The sequence below is a fragment of the Canis lupus genome, chromosome 8 (genome assembly GCF_048164855.1).
Source record: "Canis lupus baileyi chromosome 8, mCanLup2.hap1, whole genome shotgun sequence".
Classification (NCBI taxonomy): domain Eukaryota; kingdom Metazoa; phylum Chordata; class Mammalia; order Carnivora; family Canidae; genus Canis; species Canis lupus.
In genome coordinates, this window is record NC_132845.1 from 51,458,453 (window position 1) to 51,485,227 (window position 26,775).

General features: G+C 42.3%; 1 long non-coding RNA gene across 3 annotated transcripts in view; it reads left to right on the forward strand.

Annotated features, from left to right (window-relative positions):
• The first annotated feature begins 796 nt into the window (after window positions 1–796).
• Window positions 797–26,775, forward strand: part of LOC140638503 (uncharacterized) — a 36,585-nt gene continuing 10,606 nt past the window's right edge. For all 3 annotated transcript variants that reach the window (XR_012035533.1, XR_012035532.1, XR_012035534.1), the window contains exons 1-5: window positions 797–3,726; window positions 4,106–4,218; window positions 4,570–4,668; window positions 5,137–5,302; window positions 7,613–7,702. This is a non-coding gene — a long non-coding RNA (uncharacterized lncRNA). The remainder of the gene's footprint in view (window positions 3,727–4,105; window positions 4,219–4,569; window positions 4,669–5,136; window positions 5,303–7,612; window positions 7,703–26,775) is intronic.

Below are 26,775 nucleotides of genomic sequence, written 5' to 3' on the forward strand. Positions count from 1 at the left end.
TCTGACATAGGCTACAATACAGATAAAAAAATTTTTTAATTTTATTTTTAAGCAATCTCTGTAGGCCCCACATTGGGCCTAGAACTTATTTTTAAAAAAAAAGTGGTAGTTTAGATTGGTATTATTCAATATGGAAGCCACTGGCCACTTGTAGCTATTGAGCACTTGGAATGTGGCTGGTTTTCACTGAGACATGCCGTAAGTAAAATACACACCAGCTTTCAAAGACTTATTATGTAAAAATAGAGTATAAAATATCCTATTAATAATTCTTTTTTTTTTTTTATTTTTTTAAGGTATTTATTTATTTATTTATGATAGTCACAGAGAGAGAGAGAGGCAGAGACACAGGCAGAGGGAGAAGCAGGCTCCATGCAGGAAGCCCGATGTGGGATTCGATCCTGGGTCTCCAGGATCGCGCCCTGGGCCAAAGGCAGGCGCCAAACCGCTGCGCCATCCAGGGATCCCCCTATTAATAATTCTTATATTGATTATATGAACCGATAATATTGTACCTACATTGGGTTAGGTCAAGTATTCTATTAAAATTAATGTCACTAAAAAAAATAAAAGTAAAAATAAAATAAAATTAATGTCACTTATTTCACTTTCGTTTTTTAAAGGTGGCCAGTAGCAAGTTTAAAATTGTATATGTGGCTCAAACTATGTTTCTGTTGGACAACGCTGGGGTAGATAAAGGATAAGAATGTATCCTTTATTGAGCACTGTCTAAAGGATGCTGATACTGTATCTGGATGGCTCTAGAGATACAATCTATCCCAGGGGCATTGGTTAGTTCATCATAGTCTCTGCCAAGAATCATCTCCCCAGGTCTCCTCACAAGACCTTATCTTTCTACCCTTCAAGGCCCAAATCAATTCTTTAATTTATTTTTTTATTTTTTTATTTTTAAGAGAGAGGCGACAGGAGGAGCAGAGTGAGAGGGAGAGAAAGAATCTTTTTTTTTTTTTTTAAATATTTTATTTATTTACGAGAGACACGTAGAGAGAGAGGCAGAGGGAGAAGCAGGCTCCATGCAGGGAGCTCGATATGGGACACGATCCTGGGACTCGATCCTGGGACTCAATCCTGGGACTCCAGGATTGTGCCCTGGGCAGAAGGCAGGTGCTAAACCACTGAGCTACTTAGGGATCCCAAGAGAGAAAGAATCTTAAGCAGGCTCACACCCAGCATGGAGCCTGACTTGGGCTAGATGTCATGACCTTTGGATCATGACCTCAGCCGAAATCAAGAGTCTGAAACTAAACTGACTGAGCCTCCAGGCGGCCTCCACCTCTGGAAATCACCTCTTACTTAAAATCTATCTTTATCCTAAGACCTAAAGGAAATCTCCCTTTTCGGACCCTATAGAATTATCTTAACCACTCAGTTTGACGTGTTAATACATTAAGTCTTAATTCTCCAATTAAACCAAAGTGAGTAGTTTATAAGAAGTTTCTGATTTGGGGGGCACCTGACTGAGCTAGTCAGAGCACATGACTCTTGATCTCAGGGTTGTTAAGTTCAAGCCCGTGTTGGTGTAGAGATTACTTAAAAATAAAAAATCTTTGGGGTACCTGGCTGGCTCAGTCAACAGGGTGTGTAACTCTTAATCTTGGGATTGTGAGTTCAAGCCCCATGTTGGGTGTAGAGATTACTTAAAATCTTTAATTAAAAAAATAAAAATAAATAAAAATAATAAAATAAAATAAAATAGGATGCCTGGGTGTCTCAACTGATTAAATGTCAGACTCTTGATTTCAGCTCTGGTGGTGACCTCAGCATTGTGAGACTGAGCCCCATGTCAGGCTCCAGCGCTCATTGTAGTCTGCTTGTCCCTCTCCCTCTGCTCCCTCATTCCACTCATGCATGCACAAGATCAAATTTCTCTCTCTCTTTGCATCACAGGCTATTTAACAGAATTAGGTCAATAAATGATTTTATTAATACTGTGTCCAAGTATGTTATTGTTGCCTGATATCAGGTATATGGGAATTCTCAAGTTTTCGTTGCAGGCCAGGGATGTCTGGAAGCATGTTGCTTATTTTCCTTGGCATTCTCTTCTAGTATTATCATTCCCTCCCCCAGTAGGTACAGAGCAAAAGATAATGTCATTACATACCAAGGCAGAGTCTCCAAAAGTCTTTCAAGAAACACCAGTTCTGTAGGATGCTAATCATTATTCAAGGAAAAGTGAATTCTCTAGTCAAATAAGTGAAAAGACTGGGTTTACAAAACTTAAAATGACTCACTGTACCCTTCCCAGTTTTTCTGACATAGAGTCCCATTTTCATATCTTAAGTATCTATGTTCTAATAAACATATTTTAGGAAATACTGTTCCAAAGATTAATGCTGATTTTTTATTTTTGAAAGTGTTAGTGGTGACGGTGGTGGTGAACACTGATGCTAGTAATCACTACAGTCTTTTCTTTACTTCAAAATGTATTTCCTTGGGGCACCTGGGTGGCTCAATGGTTGAGCATCTGCCTTTGTCTCAGGTCGTGATCCCAGGGTCCTGGGATCAAGTTCTGCATCGGGTTCCCCTCAGGGAGCCTGCTTCTCCCTCTACCTATGTCCCTGCCTCTCTCTGTGTGTCTCCCATTAATAAATAAAATCTTTAAAAAAATAGAAGTAAAAAAATTTATTTCTTCAAACCCAGACAAAATTTGTTGCCTTTGATTATCTGATAGTAACAGGTGGTAGATATGATTATGATTCCTTAGAATGGAAGACAACTAAGCCATGGTTTGATCCCAACCTGAGTCTGCTGATGAGGGCACTGGAGCTCAGGAAGATTATGTACACTGCCCAAGGTCACCAAGTACATCGGTGACTAACAAATTGGAAAGCTTAAAAAAAAAAATTAAAACATAAACTATCACTTCAATAGTCTCCTGGCCTTTAGTCTACTCTCATCTATCATTTGTTTATCTACCTGCAACAGATAATTACATTTTGCAGGAGGGCCATGAATGTGGATACACTTCTATCACCTGTTAGAGAAGAGATGTACGACGACAAAGAACAATAGATCCTCAGAGGTCTCTCAGCCTTCCTGAGAAAACCGGGCAAAGTGAAAATTCATGTTGGACTTCTTATGAAGATACTGTTATCATCATAATGATGTTATGTTCCAAGAGCTTCTCTGGCATGGTTTCTAGAGTTCTGGACATAATTTCACCTGTTCTGAGTTGACATTGTCCTCACAATGTGGGCCCTGTGACAAGTCAAGAATGTTGACAGTTGGGGCTGGCCTCTCAATGGAGAGCTTTGCAGAATTTGACAACTCAGCCAACTTCTACTTGGGGCTTAATCCCACATGCTTACTAATGACACCAAAGAGGCCACATGGCATGTGTTTCCTACACTCCATAGCTTCTACTCTCATGCAGCCCACACAACTTTCTCCCTGAAAAATCTAACTGGCATTGACCTTTGCCAGGTCATGGTTTATCAATCTCAGCACTCCTGGCAGTTGAGGCAAGAAAATTATCTGTTGTGGGGGTTGTCCTGCACCTCATAGGGTGGGTAGCAGCATTCTTTGACTCTACTTACTGGATGCTGGTAGCAGTCCCCAACTTGTAATCCAAATATTTCCAGATATTGACAAATGTCCCTTGGGGGCAAAAGTGCCCCTGGACAAGAACCACTGTTTCAGATGCTTCTTAAGAGAATGACTGCCACTTCAAACTAGAGAGTTCCTGTTACGTGGTGAGCTTCGCAGGTAAGGGACTCAGGAAACACTTGTGAATCATTTCTGTATCCCCATTCCTTGGCACGTAGTAGATCTTCATTCAGTGATTCATTCCACAAATATTTACTAAGCACCTATTATGGCACTCTTCCAAGGGGAGGGGATATAGCAGGCCTTAAGGAGTTTACAATCCAGAAGGGAGGAAGACAGACAATAAAAATATAATAGAAGCATAAATAAATATATGGGGTAACTTCAGGTCCTAAGTGCTTTAAAGAAGAGAGTACAGATGAACATGAAATAAGGCTGCCTTAGCCAAAGATTCTAATCTATCAATTAGAATTAGGTTGGTAGTAGGATCCAAAATAACAGTGGGTTAAATGAAATAAATGTTTGTTTCTCTCTCAAGTAGGAACAAGTCATCCAGGTCTGTTATGGTGGTCTTGCTCCATAAAGGCCTCCATCATGTCATATTCCAGGCAGCAGAATGAATAGAAGATTTCGAAAGAAAGGTAAAGAAGGGTATGTGCCAATGATTTTTTTAAGGATGGTTCCTGGGGCGTCTGGGTGGCTGAGTCAGTTGGAGGTCTGCCTTTTGCTCGGGTCATAATCTCAGGGTCCTTGGATTGAGCCCTCCATTGGGCCTGTTCCTCCCTTTCCCTCTGCCTACTCATGTTCTCTCTCTCTCTCTCTCTCTCTCTCCTTCTCTCTCTCAGATAAATAATAAATAAAATCTTTTAAAAAGAAATGGCCACATTATATTTCTGCTTATGTTGCATTGGCTGGAACTTAGTCATGTGGTCATAACTAGTTAAGGGAAGCAGGGCAATTATGGGTCCAACTAAAAATAAGAGGTTCCATTTCTATGGACAGGGTGGACAACCAGAAGTCTCTGCCAAGAGGGTCAAGGAAGATCTTTCTGAGGAAGAGATAAAGATGAGAAGAGAGAGAGGCCATGAGAAGAACTTTCTGGTAAGGGCCCTGTGTTGCTAAAAGCCTGGCACATTTGACATACACAAGTAGGGCCAGTCTAGGGGAAAAGAGGCAGAGGCAAAATCACACAGAGCTTTGTGGGGCATCATAACAGGTCTGGGTGTTATTCCACCTGCAAGGGAAAGCCTTTGGAGGATTGTGAGGAAGGGACAAACGCCATCTATGCTTTCAGATCACTCAGGCTGCTGTGTAAGCGTGGAAGTAGAAGAGGTAGAGACTCTGGTTAGCAGGCTTTTGGAGTAGAGATAATAGTAGCTTTGAAATGACCTATCAAATACACGTGGTAGGAAGTGATCACACTTTCCATATAACACTATGGGATATTGGAGTCAAAGCACAAAGGCTTATGTGTGGGATAGGATGTGGAGTGTAATATAAAAAAATTAAGATATTTCCCAACATTTGACCTGAGCAACCAGTGTATGATGATACCATTTATTGGCATAGGAAAGGCTTGAGAGGAGGCAAATTTGGGCAAAAAGTTCTGTTTTGACCAAATCCAAGATGTGTATGAGATCTTCAAGGAGAGACGCAAGCTGGGAGCTGGATGTATGAGAACATGGCCTGAAGGAGCAAATTCAAGAGTCATCAGCTTAGAGATGGTGCTTTAAGGGTAAGTGTGAAATCAATGTTAGAAATAAGTGTCTCAAGAAAAAGGAAAGTTATACATTTTCAAGAGCAATTAGAAAAATTAAAAAAACAACAATGAATCATCCAACCTAATGGCCCTTACACATCTCTAGAAGCCCCCTTCAAAATCACCAAGTATGCAACTCTTGCTCTTGGTATTCTAATTAAACCTGCCTTAGAATCTCAAGCACCACTCACAAGAAGGAAAAAGCCTCTTCTCATTGTTGGTGAAAAAGACCGAAAAAATCTTCTCTAATGCATTTGCATCACATCAGACTTGCTTTCTGGTTTTTAGAAAAATAACAATTGTGCAATATTTAGGCTACCCTATAGTTTAGATAGGCATTTCCAGATTTGTCTTAGGAAATACCAGTTGATGCCGTCTCCAAGGGGAAACAAAGTATGTCCTTTGTGAAAGCAACCTGCTGCTTGCAGGTTAAGAAATGCCACTGCATGATTTTAACCAGACCCAACCTCTAACTCCAAGGAGTTTATTTATTTATTTTTCATTTAAAATTTTTTTATTTATTAATGAGAGACACACAGAGAGAGGCAGAGACATAGGCAGAGGGAGAAGCAGGCTCCTTGTGGGGAGCCTGATGCAGTTCTCCATCCCAGGACTCTCGGATCACAACCTGAGCCAAAGGCAGATGCTCAATCACTGAGCCACCTAGGTGCCCCTCCAAGGAGTTTAGAATGTAATAATAACAGTAGTAGTGCTGATTAGCATTATTTATTAAGCATCTACCACATGCCAGGCACTTTATAGACAGAATTCTAACATTCACACAGTCTTGATGGAGAGCTATTATTCTCCCCCATTTTATAGATAAAAATATCAAGCCTCAGAAAAATTGTGTGTCTGGCTAAAGAACCAAGTCTGCCTTTCTGTAGGCCTTTTCAACAAGCCTAATTATTTGGGAAGCCTTATTCTATATCACTGCATTTCACTTGGCTCTTTCATTTGCTCACCAAAGGAGAAACCCTATGTCATTTTTTTTCTTTTGTTTTTTTAAATAGACTGATCTAGCTTATAGTAGGTGCTCAAATATTTATTGAAAGAATAAGTGAGAGACGCAGATATGACCACAGAAAAAAGTTTCATTTAAGGAACAGCATGGAATTCTAGGAATCCTGGGATATCACTTAGTGTAGAGATCATTACCTGGCTGGCCCCAGGTAGTGCTAGGCCTCAGGAGTGTTGTGAGCGGTTTTCAAATTCTGTAAAACAAAACAAAACAAAACAAAACAAAACAAAACACCAAAATACAAAAGGACATCTGAGTGGCTCAGTCAATTAAACATCTGCCTTTGGCTCAGGTTGTGATCCCGGGATCCTGGGATCGAGTCCCGCATTTGGCTCCCTTCAGGGAGTCTGCTTCTCCCTCTGCCTATGTCTCTGCCTCTCTCTGTGTGTCTCTCATGAATAAATAAATAAACTCTTAAAAAAAAAAAGAGATTTCCATCTAAGCTCCTGAAGACATTTAAATTTGCAACCTCAACTGTCAAACTCCCTTGTTATAGAAGTGAGAATATGGAGGCCCTGTGTAGTATAGTGACTTGCTATAAGGGATCCAGAGAAGTTCACTTCCAGCCTTTCCCCACACTCTGCTGCCCAGGATATGCGACATGGTAAAAATCCATGTCTGTCATGACTGCATAAATACACACATACAGAGATGAGTGTATAGCCACATCTCATTTTCAAGATGAGGGAAAAACTAAAAATGTAGACTGAGATAATTTTCAAAAACCTTGTAATTGAAAATAAATCAAAATAAAATTTCTATCGCCCTTGGTCACAAAGTCAGCCTTTTTTGTTTTTGTTTTTTAAGTAATCTCTACACCCAACATGGGGCTCAAACTCATGACCCAGAGATCAAGAGTCACATTCTCTACTGAGACGGCCAGGCGCCCCACAGTTGGTCTATTCTAATCTGGAACTCTTCATATTCTTTAAAGAAATAATAAATCCTGGTTAATATTTACTCCAATTCTGAGCCAGCCTTGGTTTCACTTTCTAAATCACTCAGTAGTGATCTGGTGAGATGGTGAGAAATGAAATTGGAAATTGGAGGTGGGAGAGCAAGAACCAGTTGGTTTATGGGGAGGCCTCCCGAGAATAGTTAATATATAATGTAGTGCTTAATAATCTGGTGAACAGGTACCTCCAGAATGTGTCCAAATGTTAATTAAAATGTTTCTTCCTTCCTTCCTCATTCTGTAGGGCCCCCTTGAGGTGCTCACTGAATTTAATTCCTCTTTTTCTGTTGTTCTACCCTCCCCCAACCAGAGCATCCTTTGATGGGCCAGGAGTGTCACCAGAGAATCAGCAAAAACAAAAGAAACAACCTCTGGACTCAACTCAGTAAATCATTGATCTGTAAGTAAGAAACTTCAGATGTGTTTTTTGTGCCCCAAAGGTCAGTGATTGTCACATTTATATATACGTATATGAATATATATATGAATAAATATATATATGAATATATTTATGAATAAATATAAAACCTTTTAGGGGATCCCTGGGTGGCTCAGTGGTTTAGCACCTGCCTTCAGCCCAGGACATTATCTTGGAGTCCCAGCATCGAGTCCCACATCAGGCTCCCTGCATGGAGCCTGTTTCTCCCTCTGCCTCTGGTTTTATTTATTCATTATATTCACCATAAATATAAAAGGTTTTTTTTTTTAAAGATTTTATTTATTTTTTCATGAGAGGCACAGACAGAGAGAAAGAGAAGCAGAGACACAGGCAGAGGGAGAATCAGGCTCCATGCAGCATGTAGGAAGCCTGATGTGGGACTCCATCCCAGGACCCCGGGATCACGCCCTGAGCCAAAGGCAGCTGCTCAACCACTGAGCCACCCAGGTGCCTCATCACATTTTTTTTTTAAGATTTTATTTATTTGAAAAAAAAAAAAAAAAGATTTTATTTATTTGAGAGAAAGAGAGAGACAGAGAGAGAGCATGAGTGGGGGTGGGGGGAGGAGGAGCAGAGAGAGAGAGAGAGGAAGGAAAAAGGAGAAGCAGACTCCCCATAGAGCAGGGAACTGGACCCCAGAACCTGGAGATCATGACCTGAGCCAAAGGCAGATGTTTAATAGACTGAGCCACCCAGTCACCGCAGTGCTCGTCAAGTTTTCATGTGCTTTACCAATCACTGGGGATCCTATGAAAGTGCAGACTGCTTTAGCAAGTCTGGGCTGGGGCCTGAGACTCTGCATTTCTAACCACGCAGAAGCTGCAGGTCCAGAGACTCTTGGGCCTCAAGGCCCTAGAATAGACCACTTGTTCTCAAACTGTCCATTTGAGTCATGTGGGAAATCTAGAAGAACTACTGATCTTCTCCTCGCCAGATTTTGACCTAATTTACGTGGGTGAAGCCCAGGCATTAGGATTTTCCAAAGCTTCCCAGGAGATTCTACTACAATGCAGTTTGAGAAACACTGCCCCAGACGAAAGCAGCCATTTGCAAGCTTTAGTGTATCTCAGCATCATCAGAAGGGTTTGTGAAGACACACACACCAATGGGCCCCACCTTGCAGGGTTTTTGTTGGTCTGGGTGAGGCCTGAGAATTTGCATTTCCCACAAAGTGCTGCTGCTGATTCTGCTGGTCTGGGGAACACGCTTGCAGAACCATTGCCTGTGGGCTAGGAAAGAGAGAACACAGAGGTGTGTCCTGAGGAGACATTGATCTTCACTTTAGCACTTATATAAGCATAAGTTTCCAGTGCTTGGAAGCTATGCTGGCTGTCCTTGCCTTGCCACCCGGAGAGGACCGTCCACCATCTACAGGCAGTGCATGAACCTGCTTTATGCCACAAGCCTTGTCATTCTCCAGCCTGTCCATTCCTTGTGGACAACCCGCTTTGTGATGGTTCAGGACAGTTGTAGCCCTTCTAGAATAGAAGCTGGTGGCCTCCTCGTCCCCAGAGAGGTGGTGCTGATGGTGAGAGTGAATGCCTGGCCCTGGGCAAGCTGGAGATTTCCCACCAAGTCTGTTTGGTAGCAGAACATCCACGCTTGCTTCAGTGAAGCCTCTGATTCCACTCCAGAGGTACTTTCGCATCCTTGCTTCTTAAGCAAAGCAGAGAAGAGCTCAGCTGTAACCACAGGGACACTGAGAAGTGGTGGAAGGAGTAAGAATTCTCTTATGGAAACCAGATGGAAGAATTTTCAACCTAAGTTCCTGAAAATACTGAACTCTTTACTCCAAAGAGTTATTTTCCAAGTCTATGCAATGTTTCTGCCAGCTTTTAATTCTTTATTTTTACATTACAAAAAAAGAAAAAAGCATGCTACAGATTGACAGCTAAGCATCAAGACAAAGCAGAGGTAAGGCCCAGCAGTTCTTTTTAAATATTCATTTTTACCTTCCCTAAAGAAAAGTCCTTTACTTACTTACTCATTTTCTTTCATGGACATTTGCATAATCAGTTATTGAGTTCAGTAGCATTTCTTTTTTTTTACAGATTTTATTTATTTATTCATGAGAGAGAGAGAGAGGCAGAGACACAGGCAGAGGGAGAAGCAGGCTCCATGCAGGGAGCCCAATGTGGGACTCGATCCCAGGTCTCCAGGATCAGGCCCTGGGCTGAAGGCGGCACTAAACTGCTGAGCCACCCAGACTGCCCTCAGTAGCATTTTTAAAACTGAAATAAATTTGATAAATAACACTGTATAAATTTCAGGTGTAGGGATCCCTGGGTGGCGCAGCGGTTTAGCGCCTGCCTTTGGCCCAGGGCGCGATCCTGGAGACCCGGGATCGAATCCCACGTCGGGCTCCCAGTGCATGGAGCCTGCTTCTCCCTCTGCCTGTGTCTCTGCCCCTCTCTCTCTCTCTGTGACTATCATAAATAAATAAAAAAATAAAATAAAATTTTCAGGTGTACAACATGTTGATTTGATATGTTTATGTATTGTCATATGATTGCTGCTGTACTGATAATTAGCACCTCTATTACATCACATAATTATTTCCTTTTAGTAGTTGAAATAATTAAGATCTAGCCTCTTTGTTGGGGCACCTGGTTGTCTCAGTCAGTGAAGCAAGTGACTTTTGAACTCGGGCTTATAAATTTGAGACCCATGTTGGGTGTGGAGATTACTTAAGAATAAAATCCTAAGGGCAGCCCTGGTGGCTCAGCGGTTTAGCACTGCCTTCAGCCCAGGGTGTGATCCTGGAGACCGAGGATCAAATCCCACGTCAGGCTCTCTGCATGGAGCCTGCTTCTCCCTCTGCCTGTGTCTCTCTCTGTCTCTCTCTCTCTCCTCTGTGTCTCTCATGAATAAATAAAATCTTAAAAAGAATAAAATCTTAAAAAAAAAGAGAATCTTGTCTTCACAAGTTTGATGATTGTGATACAATACTATGGTCTATATTCACTATTACTATGCATTAGATAATAGTATTCACTATTACTATGCATTACATCTCTAGGACTAATTTACTACCTGTTGCCAATTTGTTGAATCCTTACAGAAAAATAACCCTGGAGATGTGGGAAACTTAATATTTATTAAGGGATGTCTCAGGGATGCCATAAACTTCTTTGCTCATGTACTGTTCATTAGTTCATGTATTGTGGTGGGATTATTTGCACTGGGATTATAATTGTCTGGAATTTTTTTTGGAAAAACATGTTCTTAAGCAAAGTAGTCTATTTGGATAAAGCATTCTCACAGAGAAAATAATGTAGATGCTGAAATATGTAGAGCTGTGAATGTATGTGGGCCATTAAGCCATAAAAACTTTCTAGACCTTGCATGGTGACTATTAAAACTCCTGCTGAGAGCTAGTTATTAAATTACATCACAAACAAAGTTTTAGCTATTGCTTCTAATGGTTTTACCAGGCCAGTGGGGGATCCCAGCAGGGTTAGTGGGTAGTAAGGTTAATTTTTGCCTGCTGACAGAGACTAAGTATTTTTGCTTTGGTTTGTTTTGACATATGTACATCATAAATTATAAAGCAAAATAAAGCCACATATTACACAAGGGACCATCTTTTTTTCCTCTAAAACACTGTATCAAACATTGGCCTTGAAAATGACTGTTTGGGAGTACCTGGCTGGCTCAGGCGGTGGAGCATGGGACCCTTAATCTCAGGATGGTGAGTCCAAGCCCCATGCTGGGTATGGAGATTACTTAAAAAAGAGAGAGAGAGAGAGAGAAAATGACTATGTTTGTTCATTTAGTAGGTCTGTTTTGAACCTACTGTGTGCCAGGCACTAGGTTTATAATGGTGAACAAAATATACACAATCCCTGACCTCAAAGAACTCCAGAGCTAGTAGAAGAAAGAGATGCTATAAGTAAATATACAACCCCAAGCTCTGTATTGATCCTTTTCTCTTTATTTGTTGGTTTGTTTTTTAAGATTTATTTATTTTAGAGAGAGAGAGTGAGCGTGAGTGGAGGGAGGGGCTGAAGGAGGGATAGAATCCACAGGCAGACCCCACACTGAGTGAGAAGCCCCATGCAGGGTTCGATCCCAGGACCTTGACATCGTGACCTAAGCCAAAACCAGTAACTGGACACCCAACTGACTGAGTTACCCAGGTGCCCCCCTCTTTGTTGTATATATACAACCCCAAGTTGTACATAGGAAACAAGAATAACAGGCAGATAACTTATATTGGAAGTCCAGGGAAAGTGACTTCAACTATGCCAGAGAGGATGAGAAAAGAAGAGCCCGGTGAGGGGTTGGTGGGGAGGAAATACATTTCAGCTTCAAGAGAAAGGTCTTTCAGGTGGGAAAGAATTTGGGAACTTCTGAGAAATTAAAGAGTGTGTAGGAGAGAGAGTGTCTTCTTCAGGATTCTCCAGGGAAAGAAAACCCATTGGAAAGAGAAAGAGAGAGAGAAAGGAATTGGCTCACAGGATTCTGGAGGCTAAATCCCACAATCTGCTGGGAGCCCAGGAGAGCCAGTGGCGTAGTTGCAGTCTAAACCCGAATGTTTACTAAGGGATCCCTGGGTGGCGCAGCGGTTTGGCGCCTGCCTTTGGCCCAGGGCGCGATCCTGGAGACTCGGGATCGAATCCCACGTCGGGCTCCTGGTGCATGGAGCCTGCTTCTCCCTCTGCCTGTGTCTCTGCCTCTCTCTCTCTCTCTCTGTGACTATCATAAATAAATTTAAAAAAATAAAAATAAAAAAAATAAAAAATAAAAAAAAAATAAACCCGAATGTTTGGGACGCCTGTGGCTCAGTGGTTGAGTGTCTGCCTTGGCTCAGGTCGTGATCCCAGGGTCCTGAGATCAAGTCCCATGTCGGGTTCCCCACCAGGGAGCCTGCTTCTCCCTCTGCCTGTGTCTCTGCCTCTCTCTCTCTCTGTGTCTCTCATGAATGAATAAATAAAAATTTTAAAAAAATAAGTAATAACCCCAAAGTTCTGAGAACCAATGGATCCAGTGGTGTGTAAATTCCAAGTCTGAAGGCTCATGAACCAGGAGCGCTGGTGGCATGAGTGCCCATCTGAAGGCAGGAGGAAACAAATGTGACAGCTCTACATTCAGGCCGGGCTAGAGAATTCTCTCTTCCTTCAGGTCTTCAGCAATTGGGCTGAAGCCCACCCACACTGGGGACTGCAATCTGCTTTACTGGGTCTACTGATTCAAATACTAATCTCCTCCCAAAACACCCCCACAGAGTCACCCAGAGCAATGTTTAATGAGGTGTCTGTCTGGACATCCCATGGCCCAGCTCCAGATACCACATAAATTAGCCATCACAGAGAGTAATGGCCAGAAGAGGCAACAGAGGAATGCAGGCATGTGTGGTTTGTACCGGGTCAACTTGATTAAGTTGGAAATCTGTTTCCCTGTTCAATGTGGCCGAGAGAGGCAAGCGCAGGTGAGGCAGCAGCCATGCCTGAAAGTCACTGTGGTCAGACCCAGTGAGGGATGACGAGAAGCAGAGATGCCCGCAGGTTCTACTTGTCTCTTCTCTCCTCTGCTCTGCATCCGGCTCTTCTGACTGCTGACCCTGCTGACCAAGAGCAGTCCCTGTCCCACCACCAGATGCTCGGCGGCAGTAGCTGCATGGAAGCACCGCCTGCCACAGGGCTTTCCCTCGGCTGTTCTATTTTGGCAGTCAAACGTGCTTGGCTGCTCAGATGCACTGGTCAGGACTTCCTTTGATCCTCTAGCTTCCTTCCTGGATGGTCCCTTTCTCAGCTCCTCCTTCAGCTCTGTAAAGTCTAATTCCTAGAATAAATCTCTCATCCCATAACCTACAGTGTTTCTGAGTTGAACCCTGACTGATACAATGGACCAGACCATGGAAGCCAAGGTAGAGGAAGGGAAGCTGTCAAAGGCCCCTGAACCAGGCAACTGGTCTCCATCTGTGGGTGGGGCTCTTTGGATTATGGCCAGGATTCAAGTACCCCAGGATCCTAAATGGACTAGGGCACCATGCAGAGAGAGCTGCTGTCAGACTATTTCCCAAATCTGCCCCAAGCTAGTTCCCTCTGCCTTCTGACTTCACTGGCAAGTGGTCCTGACAAGAAGAGGTGCTTTTCTCTCACAGGTAGAAGGATTAATGAGCCAGAGACTCCAGTCCTTTATGACAGTATTTATAGGCAACACCTTTGAGGCGAGCACAGAACAGGTTAAATGAATTGACTTTTGGACCAAGAGCCACTGAAGTCTGCCCTCCTTCGGTGTGTATTGTACGGGGCTCCGGGGATTAGTATGTGTAATTGGCTGAAGCCGGGAGTAGTGGCTACACTTCAGAATCAACTGGGGCACTTTAAAAATATACAGATGCTCCACTGCAGACCATGTAAATCTGATCTCTGGGGGTAGGGCTTTTTTTAGTCCAAAGTGATTTCTCCGAGGCTTTTTTTAGTCCAAAGTGATTCCCAAGAATAGCCAGAGTCGAGAACCCATGCAACCAGTGTAAGGAGGTTGCAGACAAGGGGACCTGTGGGCCATGTCTGATTCAAGATGTGCTTGGAATATCATAGATTTTATTTTTGATAGGCAGTATTTTCTTTCAGAAATTTAAGGAAAAAATTTAAAGGTATTCACTTGTTTTGGGGTGGGAGGGGCTGATGGAGAGAGAGAGAGAGAAGGGGAGTATCTCAAACAGACCCTGGGCTGAGCACAGAGCCCCATGCAGGGCCTGATCCCAGGCCTCTGAGACCATGACCAGAGCAGAAACCAAGAGCCCACCACCCGACCAACTGAGCCTGGGAACCCCTCGTTCAGTAATTTGAACACTGCTAATATTGCAACAGAGAGGGCGCCTAAATGCTCAGTGGGTTAAACATCTGCCTGGGGCTCAGTACATGATCTCAGGGTCCTGGGATCGAGTCCCATGTCAGGCTCCCTGCTCAACAGGGGCCTATTCCTTCCTCCCCCTCTCCTCCTCCCCACTGCTCGTGCTGTCTCTCCCTCAAATAAAATCTTGGGCAGCCCGGGTGGCTCAGCAGTTTAGTGCTGCCTTCAGCCCAGGGCCTGATCCTGGAGTCCTGGGATCAAGTCCCACATCGGGCTCCCTGCATGGAGCCTGCTTCTCCCTCTGCCTGTGTCTCTGCACCCCCCCCCCTCTGTGAGTGTGTCTCTCATGAATAAATAAATAAAATCTTTTAAAAATAAATAAATAAAATATTTAAAAAATATTACAAGTGAGAGATTGTAAATACAAACATGAATTTCTAGTTTCTGTCCTTTGAGAACCTGTGAGGATGGGCAATAATGCATTGTATGCACACAGGGCATGAGAGTTAAGAGCTGATGGAGAGCTTCCCTTAGGAAGTCCTGGGCTCCTCTGTTAGTCACAGTTTCCACTAACCACGAATGTACCGCCTGGCCCGTTGCATTCACCTTAATCATCTCGCTGTCCACTGTACATGCTGGATTTGGGGACCTTGCAGAGATCAGGAGCAGGGGTCAGCAAACCATAGCTGTTGGTCCATATCTGGTTTGCTGTCTATTTTTGTGTGGTCTGCAAGCCAAGAATGGTTTTTACATTTTGAAATTGCTTGGAAAAAAAGGTGAAAGAATGATATTGCATAATACATAGAAAATTAATAGAATTTTGGTGCTCTTATCACAGCTCGGAATATGATGCTTCTTTGTGTGTTGTCTGCAGCTAGTTTTGTGCTACCAGGCAGTTAAGTAGCTGCAACAGAGACCACATGGGCTGCAAAGCCTTAAAATATTTACTATCTATCCCTTTCCGGAGTAAATTTGTTGATTAAGAGACTAGGATTGGGGCACCTGGATGGATCCATCGGTTAAGCAGATGACTCTTGATTTTTGCTCAGATTATGATCGCAGGGTCCCTGCAGCAGGTTCCATGCTCAGGGGGGAGTCTGCTTGAGGATTCCCTCTCTCCCTCTCCCTCTGCCCCTCCCCCTGCTCATGCATGCTCTCTCTAAAATAAATAAATCTCTAAAAAAGAGAGAGAAAGAATAGGATTAGGATTAAAGAAAGCTAACTATCAGAGAGAATTTGGGCAAAGGACATCACCTCTCTGTAAAATCCAGAAAAGAAATCCTACCTGTCAAGGGAACTGTGATAATGTAAACTACGTGGCTATGTACAGCCCACAACTGAGTGCCCAGAAAGTGAAGGATAAATTGTACCAATAGGAAAGTGAGACTGGGAATCACTTTGTGAGATTGATAGGGTTTTTCCATGAATAACAACAACAACAACAACAACAAAAAACCCAGGGGTGCCTGGGTGACTCAGTCAGTTAAGCATCTACCTCTGGGTTTCAGCGCAGGTCATAATCTCGGGGTCATGAGATCAAGCCTTGCCTTAGGCTCCACTCTCAGTGTGGAGTCTGCTAAAGATTCTCTCTCTCCTTTCCTCTGCCCCTCACCCCCGGCTCCCTGCTTACACATGCGTTCTCTCTCTCTCTCAAAAAAAACGACAAAGAAGTAGAATCATTTGACTCAAAAGAAAAAATGTTCATTGCTATTGCCTTAAAGTGGTTACATTATTATGTCATTAAAGTCATTTTGCAGTTATTCAAACTGAGTTATTGTTCTACATAAGATATCTGTTAAATGTGAACACTGTGATATTTATCAAATACACAATCACCTTTTTACTCATCATTATTAACTATTGGCTTTGTTATCACATAAAAGCCTTAGAAATCATAACCCATTCGGCATAAATAATAATTGAGTTTGTTGAGAAAGTGAACTGTCCATACTGAGCGAAAGCTGTCTTTTCTACGATATCACTGTGATTTTTATATTTGAAATTCATTAATTATCCAGGAACTGATATTTCATTAAAAAATTTAACTTTCTTCTGCTTGATCAAAGTTGACCAAATAAAATATTTGGCTGTAAATATTTTTAATCTAATTAAATCTCCAGAACTGACCCTGCATATAAAATACACAGAACTGGGATCCCTGGGTGGCGCAGCGGTTTGGCGCCTGCCTTTGGCCCAGGGCGCGATCCTGGAGACCCAGGATCGAATCCCACATCGGGCTCCCGGTGCATGGAGCCTGCTTCTCCCTCTGCCTGTGTCTCTGCCTCTCTCTCTCTCTGTAACTATCATAAATAAATAAAAATTAAAAAAAAAATAAATAAATAAAATAAAATACACAGAACTGCACTTGCCATTTTAACCATTTTAAAGAGTATGATTTAAAAAAAAAAATGTTGGGATCCCTGGGTGGTGCAGCGGTTTGGCGCCTGCCTTTGGCCCAGGGCACGATCCTGGAGACCCGGGATCGAATCCCACGTCAGGCTCCCGGTGCATGGAGCCTGCTTCTCCCTCTGCCTGTCTGTCTGTCTGTCTGTCTCTCTCTCTCTCTCTCTGTGACTATCATAAATAAATAAAATTTAAAAAAAATAAATAAAATAAAAAATAATAAAAAATGTTATTTATTTATTTATTCATTCATTCATGAGAGAGACAGGGAGATAGAGGCAGAGACATAGGCAGAAGGAGAAGCAGGCTCCCTGCTGGGGAGCCTGATGCAGGACTTGATCCCAGGACCCAGGGATCATGACCTGAGCCAGATGCAGATGCTCAACCACTGAGCCACCAGGCGCCCCTACAATGTATGATTGTGTGGCATGAAGGACTTTCACAATGTAGTACAGTCATTACCACTACCTCGTTCCAGAACTTTTTTATTATCCCCAAAAGAAACCTGGTACCCATTAAGCAGTCAATTTCCATGCTTCCACTTCACTCCAGCCCCTGGCAATAGCTAATCTGCTTTCTGTATCTAGGAATTTGCCTGTTCTGGAAGGTTCATTTAAGTGGAGTATATGGTATTTTGTGTCTGGCTTCTTTCACTAAGCATAATGTTTTCAAGGTTGTCTTCTTTTTTTTTTTTTTTTTTTTTCAAGGTTGTCTTCTTGATCAGCACTTCACTCCTTTGCAGAGGCTGAATAATATTTAATTGTATGGATATACCACATTTTGCTTATTCATTCATCTACTCATGGACATCTGGGTTGCTTCCACTTTGGAGCTCTTACAAACAGCTCAGTGATGAACATTTATGTACACATTTTTCTTTGAAAACCTGCCAGAGTTCTAGTATGAAGATCCTTTGAGATCTTGCTGTGTTTCTTTGAACAAAATGAACCAGGGCACCCTGGGTGGCTCAGCAGTTTAGCGCTGCCTTCAGCCCAGGGCCTGATCCTGGAGACCTGGGATCGAGTCCCGCGTCGGGCTGCATGGAGCCTGCTTCTCCCTCTGCCTGTGTCTCTGACACTCTCTCTGTGTCTCTCATGAATGAATGAATAAATAAATAAATAAATAATCTTAAAAAAAGAAAAGAAAAGAAAAAAAAACGAACCAGTTGAAAAGGACAGTGAAAGGACTGAGACCTGGATGGAAGGGTCTTGATAATGGATTCATGTGCCTGCTTCATGCTTGTCTCACCTTCTTGGACCCTCCTTGAGGGCCAGAGCTGGAGATAGTAGATTCTGTTAAAACTTGTTAGACTGAATAGATGAGCAGACAATGGCCAGACCTTATATAAAAATAGAACTCTGACCCTCAGTCTGCAGCTCTGGAAACCAACCCATTTTCTATAGTAACCAGCTTGGGAACCAAACAACAGTTCCTGTAACAATTGGCCCCAAAAGGCCAGGATTTGATTAGTAACTGACGGCTTCCTTGAGTTTTGTCCCTGCTTCTATCTCAGAACCAACCAGAGAAAGCCAAATGTTGAGAAAGACTCACCAATCCCATAAGATGCTCTGCTTCTAGTTAGCCCACTTTTTTTTTTTTTTTAAGTTAGCCCACTTCTGAAGTCATCATGCCAACAGCCTCCAATGGGAACACACCTGGATCCCTTATTTATTTATTTATTTATTTATTTATTTATTTATTTATTTATTAAGATTTTATTTATTTATTTATGAGAGACACAGAGAGAGAGGCAGAGACACAGGCAGAGGGAGAGGCAGCTCCATGCAGGGAGCCCGATGTGTAACTTGATCCCCAGGCCTGAGGATCAGGCCCTGAGCTAAAGGCAGATGCTCAACCGCTGAGCCACCCAGGAGTCCCATTATTTATTTATTTTTAATAAAGTTTTAATAATTTTTTCACTTTCATCTTTTGAATAGGTTTCACACCCAAAGTGGGATTTTTTTTTTTTAAAGATTTTATTTATTTATTCATGAGAGACACAGAGAGAGAGAGAGAGAGAGAGAGAGAGAGAAGCACAGACACAGGCAGAGGAGAAGCAGGCTCCACGAAGAGAGTCTGACATGGGGCTCGATCCTGGGTCTCCAGGATCACCCCCTGGGCTGAAAGCAGCGCTAAACCGCTGAGCCACTCAGGCTGCCCCCAATGTGGGATTTAAACTCACAACCCTGAGATCAAGAGTCGATTGCTCTACCAACTGAACCAGCCAAGTGCCCCCTCCCCCTACTTTTTTTTTTTTTTTTTAACAATAAAGCTTTCCCACTCCTCTGTCTGCCTTTGAGACTCTGCCAAAACACAAATAATGGAGGCCAATTCCCTTGCCATAGCCAGCTCTGAGTAAATAGCATTGGTTTGTTCTCCTTTGGATAGTCTTTGTTTATTTTCACAACCTCCATCCTCTGGGCAGGTCCGGGCGGGCACACAGACCATTGACGGTGTGAACACTTATTGCTGAGGGGGGGCCTGTGTGGTCCTTCCACAGACCCCTGCTGGGACACTTGGGCCCACAGCACACTCTCTGCTCTTAGCCCAGCCACGGTCTCTCTAGAACATCACACCTGCCCACAGTGGCCAGCTCACCATGTCTACCTGGAACCCACAAGTCCCCTGGGACTCAAGGTGTCCCAGACCTACAGGTTACCTCCTCTGTTCCTTTTGCAGCTCTTCACCTGGTTTCCACACCCAGTATCACCGCAGGGCCCTGCCTGGAGTGTAGGAGTCAGCCTACCTCTCCTCCCTCTCACTCTCCCCAGCATATAATCCATCTATAAGTCCTATTGGTTCTATTCCAGAATGCCCAGTGAATCCGCCCCTTCCTCTGGCTCCATTCCTGGGTGATTTCTTCAGTGCAGCAATAGCTCAGAACTGGTCTAGCTACCTTCAGTTTGGGCTCCTCCAAAATAGCCAGGGGACATTTTCCCAAACAACCTACTTCTGCCTAGGAGACTTCTCTGCATAGCAGCCTCCCAGTCACCATCATGTGAAAGTCTGAACTCTAGAAAGAGGCTTTCTGGAGCCCCCAGACCTGGTCCCTGCCCACTGTTCCAGCTTCAACTCCGGTATAGTCCGCAGCACTGCCTGCCCTGACCGCTGCACCGGTGCCTCTCCCTCCCCTTGCCTTGGCAGGTGGCTCCTCTTTTTCAAGCTCTGATGACTCACTTTCTCAATAGTGAGCTGCCTTGCTGCTGCCACAGTCATCCTGACACCAGATCATTCTGGGCTTATTACAATACAGTGAGATTTGCTGGTTAGTCCCCTTCTTTCCCTGCGGTATATCAATTCCTTGAAGGCAGGAATTTTTGTTTTTCACCTTTGTGCTCTCGGAACCAAATCTAATGCCTGGGACTTGACAAATATCAAAATGTCAATATTTGCTGAGTGAATGTTTGCTAAAGGAAAGAGCTGTATTGGGGCTGGATTACCCAACTGAGTTTAGGACCAAGAGCCAAAGAGGGGAACCCCCCCCAAAGAATTTGATATTTGATAGTTGGATCAAAGCAATGTGAAGTTGTTATTCTGAGAAAATAGAAGAAAGGAAAATTTTGTGCACTTCCTTACACTCCTTTTGCTATCCAGAGGGTTTCCTCTCCATTATTATGTTCCCAATATTATTTGTAATAATTGACATACGAAGCTTGGTTTTGAGTACATTTTAGGAATATCAAGGATGAACAATAATAGAACCTTTTATTAGATTTTTTTGGACCCATGGGAGAGACTTCTTTCCTATTTCTTCCCTTCCTTCCAAAAAAACCTCTTACCCTCTATTAAGTAAATGTTTTTCATGTGTTTCCCTCTTTGCCTGGTTTCTGTGAAGGTCAGAGCCACACTTGTGGTCCGTATTTTATTATTGTATAGTACCCTAGCACATGCATTTCTGACTACTACCTTTTAGGATTATTATTACACCTTTGTTTTTCTTCTTGATTTCTTTATCTTTATTTTTCAAGATTAACTGTATTATGGTTGTTGTTTTAATTGATAGTCTTTCTTTTCTTGTCTTGTCTTCCTTTTTAAGTTTATTAAAGTAATCTCTATACCCAATATGGGGCTCAAACTCACAGCCCCGAGATCAAGAGTTGTGTACTCAGGATGCCTGAATGGCTCAGCCATTGAGCATCTGCCTTAGGTCATGATCCTGGGATAGAGACCCACATCGGGCTCCTCGTGGGGAGCCTGCTTCTTCCTCTGCTGTGTCTCTGCCTCTCTCTCTGTGTCTCTCATGAATAAATAAATTTTAAAAAATCTTTAAAAATAAAAAATATTAAATTAAAATTAAAAACAGAGTCATGTGCTCTTCTGACTGAGCCAGCCAGGTATCCCTAGACTTTTTTTTCTTTAATATTTATTTATTTATTCATGAGAGACACAGACTGAGAGAGAGAAGCAGAGACATAGGCAGAGGGAGAAGCAGGCTCCTCATGAGGAGCCCAATGTAGGACCCCATCCCTGGATCACGACCCCAGCCGAAGGCAGGCACCCAACTGCTGAGCCACCTGGGTGTCCCTAGACTTTATTTTTCAGAGCAGCTTTACACTAAAGAGCAGGTTTAGAGAAAAATTGTACTCTCTGCTCTGTACATTCTGCTCAATAATTCTCTCTTCCCTTAAATGTCCTCTGTTACTAACAACTTATATTGGTGTGGTACCTTTGTTAAAGTTGAGGAGCCAAAATTGGCATGTTATTGTTAACTAAAGTTAGTTATTTATATTATGTTTCACTCCTTGTGGTGTGCAGTTCTATGGGTTTTAACAAATGCAAAAAATGTCATGTACACACCCTTTCAGTATTGCACAGAATAGTTTCACCGCCCCCAAAAAATCCCCCATGCTTCAACTATTCATCCCTCCTCCCACCATCTTGCTGTTGCTTTTGTTTCTATCTTGAACTGCCTAAGGACGAAGAGGAATCATAATCATCTTATCCTATCATCCTCTTATGAAAACTTTCAGAGACCTCTAAAATTCAGGAAGAGGATACAATGAGTAGCCATGTACCTTCCACCTGGATTGAACAATTGTTAACATTCGTCATTTTTTGCTCTCTGTTATTTATTTATTTTTGTTTTTATTGGACTTAATTCTTCATTTTTGAGACCCAACTGAAAGGAAATTGCAGGCATTGTGGACACTTGATCCGTAAATACGTCAGCATGTGTGTTATAGGAATAAAGACATTCTCCTACACGATCTCTGGGCACTATCCAGCACAAGGGAATTAATGATAATTCTGGACTGTGTCTCCTATGCAGTCCACATCCGAATCTCCCCAGTTGTCTTTAGAATACCTTTGAGACTACTTCATTTTCTCAAACCAGGATGCCGTTAAAACTCAAGTGTGCCAGGTATTATGGTCTCTTGAATTTCTTTTTATCCAGAACACTCCTCTCATCTCTTTCCATCTTTCCCTTTTTCATATTAATGTAAAAAAATGTAAAAAGCACACATAAGATTTGCCATTTTAACCATTTTTAAGTGTACAGTTGAACAGCGTTAAGTTCTTCACATTATTGTGCAGCTATCACCACCCTCCATCTCCAGAACTTTTCATCTCACAGAACTGAAACTTGGCATCTGTTACACATTAACTTCCTGTTTTCCTCCTCCCAGCCCCTGGCAACCACTGATCTACTTACTTTCTCAATGACATGGACTTTTTTTTGATACAAAAAAGGCTGTACATATTTAATGTATGTATCTTGAGTTTGAAGTTAAGTTTACATCTGTGAAACTGTCACAGTTAACAGTGACGTAACCATGACCATTGCTTCTAAAAGTTTTCTCTCTCCTTTTATTCGGTGAAAATAATATTTTTTAAAGATTTTTAATTTTATTTAATGTTATTTTATTTTTTAAAAGATGTTATTTATTTATTTATTCATTCATGAAAGACAGAGAGAGAGAGACAGACAGACAGACAGAAAAAGAAGCAGGCTCCATGCAGGGAGCCTGATGTGGGACCTGATCCTGGGACTCCAGGATCACACTCTGGGCCAACGGCAGTTGCTCAACCACTGAACCACCTGGGTGTCCCAAGATTTATTTATTTTAAAGAGACAGAGACAGAGACAGAGACAGACAGACACAGAGAGAGCACATAAGCCAGAGGGGCAGAGGGAGAGAGAATCTTAAGCAGATTCCTTGCTGAGTGCAGAGCCCAATTTGGGGCTTGATCTCATGACCCTGAGATCACAACCAGAGCCAAAACCAAGAATCCCATGCTTAACTGACTGACTATGCCACCCAGGTGACCCGACTTAGTGATAAAAATATTTAACATAAGATCAACCCTCTTAACAAATTTTTAAGAATACGGTATCATTAACTATATGTATGAGCACTACATGCTGTACAGTAGATTTCTAGGACTTTTCTGTCTTGCATGCCTGAAACTCTGTTCCCTTAGATCAACAACCTCCTGGATTCCCCTTCTTTCTAGCCCCTGGAAACCACCATTCCACCCTGCTTCTGAGTTTGACTCTTTTAGATTCCCGATATGAGTGGAAACCTTTAGTATTTGTTCTTCTGTATCTGGCTTATTTCACTTAGCATAATGTCCTTCAAGTTCATCTATGTTATAGAATTGATATCAATCCTTTTTAAACCCTTCCAAAAAATAGAAGAGGGAACACTCCCAAACTCATTTTATGAGGCCAGCATCACTGTGATATCAAAGCCGGACAAAGATTTTTTTTTTTTTTTTTGGACAAAGCTATGATAAGAAAACTATAGGCCAATATTCCCTGATGAATTTAGGTGCTAAACTCCTCATCATGGTATTAGCAAATTGAATTCAACAACACATTATAAGAGGGGCACTTGGGTAGCTCAGTAGTTGAGTATCTGTCTTTGGCTCAGGTTGTGATCCCAGGGGCCTGGGATCAAGTCCTGCATCGGGCTTCCCTAGGGGAGCCTGCTTTTCCCTTTTCCTGTGTCTCTGCCACTCTCTCTGTATCTCTCATGAATAAACAAAATCTTATTTTAATATTTTTTTATTAAAATAAAATTTTGAGAGAGAGAGGCAGAGACATAGGCAGAGGGAGAAGCAGGCTCCCTGTGGGGAGCCTGATGTGGGACTCGACCCCAGAACCCTGGGATCATGCCCTGAGCCGAAGGCAAACGCTCAACCCCTGAGCCACCCAGGTGCCCCAGTAAACAAAATCTTAAAAAAACCCACATTATAAGAATCATACACCTTGACAAGATGGATTTATCCCTGGGATATAAGGATAGTTTAACACACCCAAACCAATCAGTGAGATAACACCACAATTATAGAATGAAGGATAAAAATCACATGATCATCTCAATTGATGCAGAAAAAGCATCTGATAAAATTCAATATATCTTTTCATGATAAAACATATCTGGGGATCCCTGGGTGGCTCAGTGGTTTGGTTCCTGCCTTCGGCCCAAGGAGTGATCCTGAAGTCCCGGGATCGAGTCCCACATTGGGCTTCCTGCATGGAGCCAGCTTCTCCTCTGTGTCTCTGCCTCTCTATCTGTGTGTCTCTCATGAATAAATAAATAAAATCTTTAAAAAAAAATCTGAACAAATTAGATATTTAAGGAATTTACTCTGACACAATAAAGACCACATAGGAACAGCCCACAGGTAACATCTTACTCATTGGTAAAAAACTAAAACTTTTCTTCTAAGAGCAGGAATAAAATAAGAATACCTACTCTCACCATTCCTATTCAAACAGTACTGCAAGTTCTAGCCAGAGCATAGACATGAAAAAGAAATAAAAGACATCTAAATGGAAAGGAAGAAGTAAAATTATCTCTGTTTTCAGATGACCTGATGCTATAGGAAGAAAACCCTGCACATACATACATATACACACACAGATTAGAACTAACAAATTCATTAAAGTTGGAGGATAGAAAACCAACATAGGAAAATTCAGCAGTGTTTCTTTTCTTAAAGATTTTATTTATTTATTCATGAGAGACAGAGAGAGAGAAAGAGGCAGAGACACAGGCAGCAGGAGAAGCAGGCTCCATGCAGGGAACTTGATGTGGGACTCAATCCCAGGGCTCCAGGATCAGGCCCTGGGCCGAAGGCGAAGCTAAACCGCTGAGCCACCCAGGCATCAGCAGTGTTTCTTTACACTAACAAGGAGCTTTCTGAAATGAATAATATTAACTTTTCAAAGAATCAGGTGTTAACTCTCTTGCCTGTCCTTTGGACAAACTGGGAGTTAGTTCTTTTTTTTTTTTTTTTTTTTTTTGGGAGTTAGTTCTATAGGCTTAATAGGATTCAGGCTGTCTGGGGGTAAGAACACTTCTTAGATGATTCGTCCCTTATCAGAAAGGTAAGAAGGCATTATAGGCTGCAATATTTTAAGGGTTTAAGAAAAAAAATAAAATAAAGGATTTAAGGTTCCCAAAGGACTTAATCCAGTCTTGAGTTGAATGAAATCTCTGCCCTGCTAGTCCCACACACCAAAGGTCTCCAAGTTGATATCTCTACAGTTTCTGTAATTGTTTCCAGCAAACTTCATGCCGAATTTTCTCCCAGCCACTGTATCCTGCCTTCAAAACCAACATTAATCTTAGCAGCCAAGGATGAAAAGGAAATATTCAATTCAATTAACTGCAAATGCCCCCTTACCATCCCCTGCCTCTCTCTCTCATATTCAGAAGACTGCTTTAATCTCAAGATGTGTTTTTATCCTTTATTTTTTTTTTGATCACTAAATGGATATGAAGTTCTTTACTTTGATGTTATCATTCTGGATGCATTTTCCTTCCAAAGGTGTTAAAGTAGACAATTTCAGAAAAGTTCAAAGAGCCATCTTGAGATCTAGCACCAGATTTAAGCATTATCTCTAGCTCATTAATCAGAAACATAGATGTCTAAATTAGCTTACATTCTATACAGAAGGAAACACAAATGGAAAATACTCGTATCTCTGTGTGAGTTGGAAAAGGCTGGAGTAGGGGGCTGGTAATAATGATTATAAAAATAGCTGCTATTCACTGGACACCTGCCATATATCTGGCTGCATGAAGTTTTTTCCAGCAGTTCTCTGATTCTCCAACACCAATTGGCTGTCCAACAATTCAGTTCTAATGCTACCTGGAGTTAGTGTCAGATCCCACAAGTTAAAAAGCTATGTCCCCATAAGATTGCCCCCACTTTTTTTTTTCCCACTTTTTTTAAAGATGTTATTTTTAAATAATCTCTACACCCAAGATGGGACTCAAGCCTACAACCCTGGGATCAAGAGTCACACACTCCACTAACTAAGCCAGCCAAGTGCCTCAGGACTGCCCCCACTCTATTTATTTATTTTTAAAGATTTTATTTATTTATTTAAGAGGGTGAGCAAGAGAGAGAGAGAACACAAACTGCGGAAGAGGTAGAGGAAGATGGAGAAGCAGGCTCCCCACTGAGCACTCGATCCCAAGACCCTGGGATCATGTACCTGAGCTGAAGGCAGAGGCTTAACTGACTGAGCCACCCAGCTGCCTCTATTTATTTATTTTTAAAAGATTTATTTATTTATTTTAGCAAGAGAGAAAGCGGGGGGAGGGGCAAAGAGAGAGGGAGAGAAGCAGACTCCCCACTCAGCACGGAGCCTGACATGGGGCTCTATCTCATGACCCTGAAATTATGAGCATAAAATCATGACCTGAGTGGAAATCTAGAGTCAGACACTGAAACCAACTGCACCACCCGGGCGCCCCTGCCCCCACTTTAGACACCAGGCACAAGTCCCGGTTCACCCACAACTTCTGACCAACTGGCTATAAATTCAGGGGTTCTTACAACTTCCTCCTCAAGTTTAATAATTTGCTAGA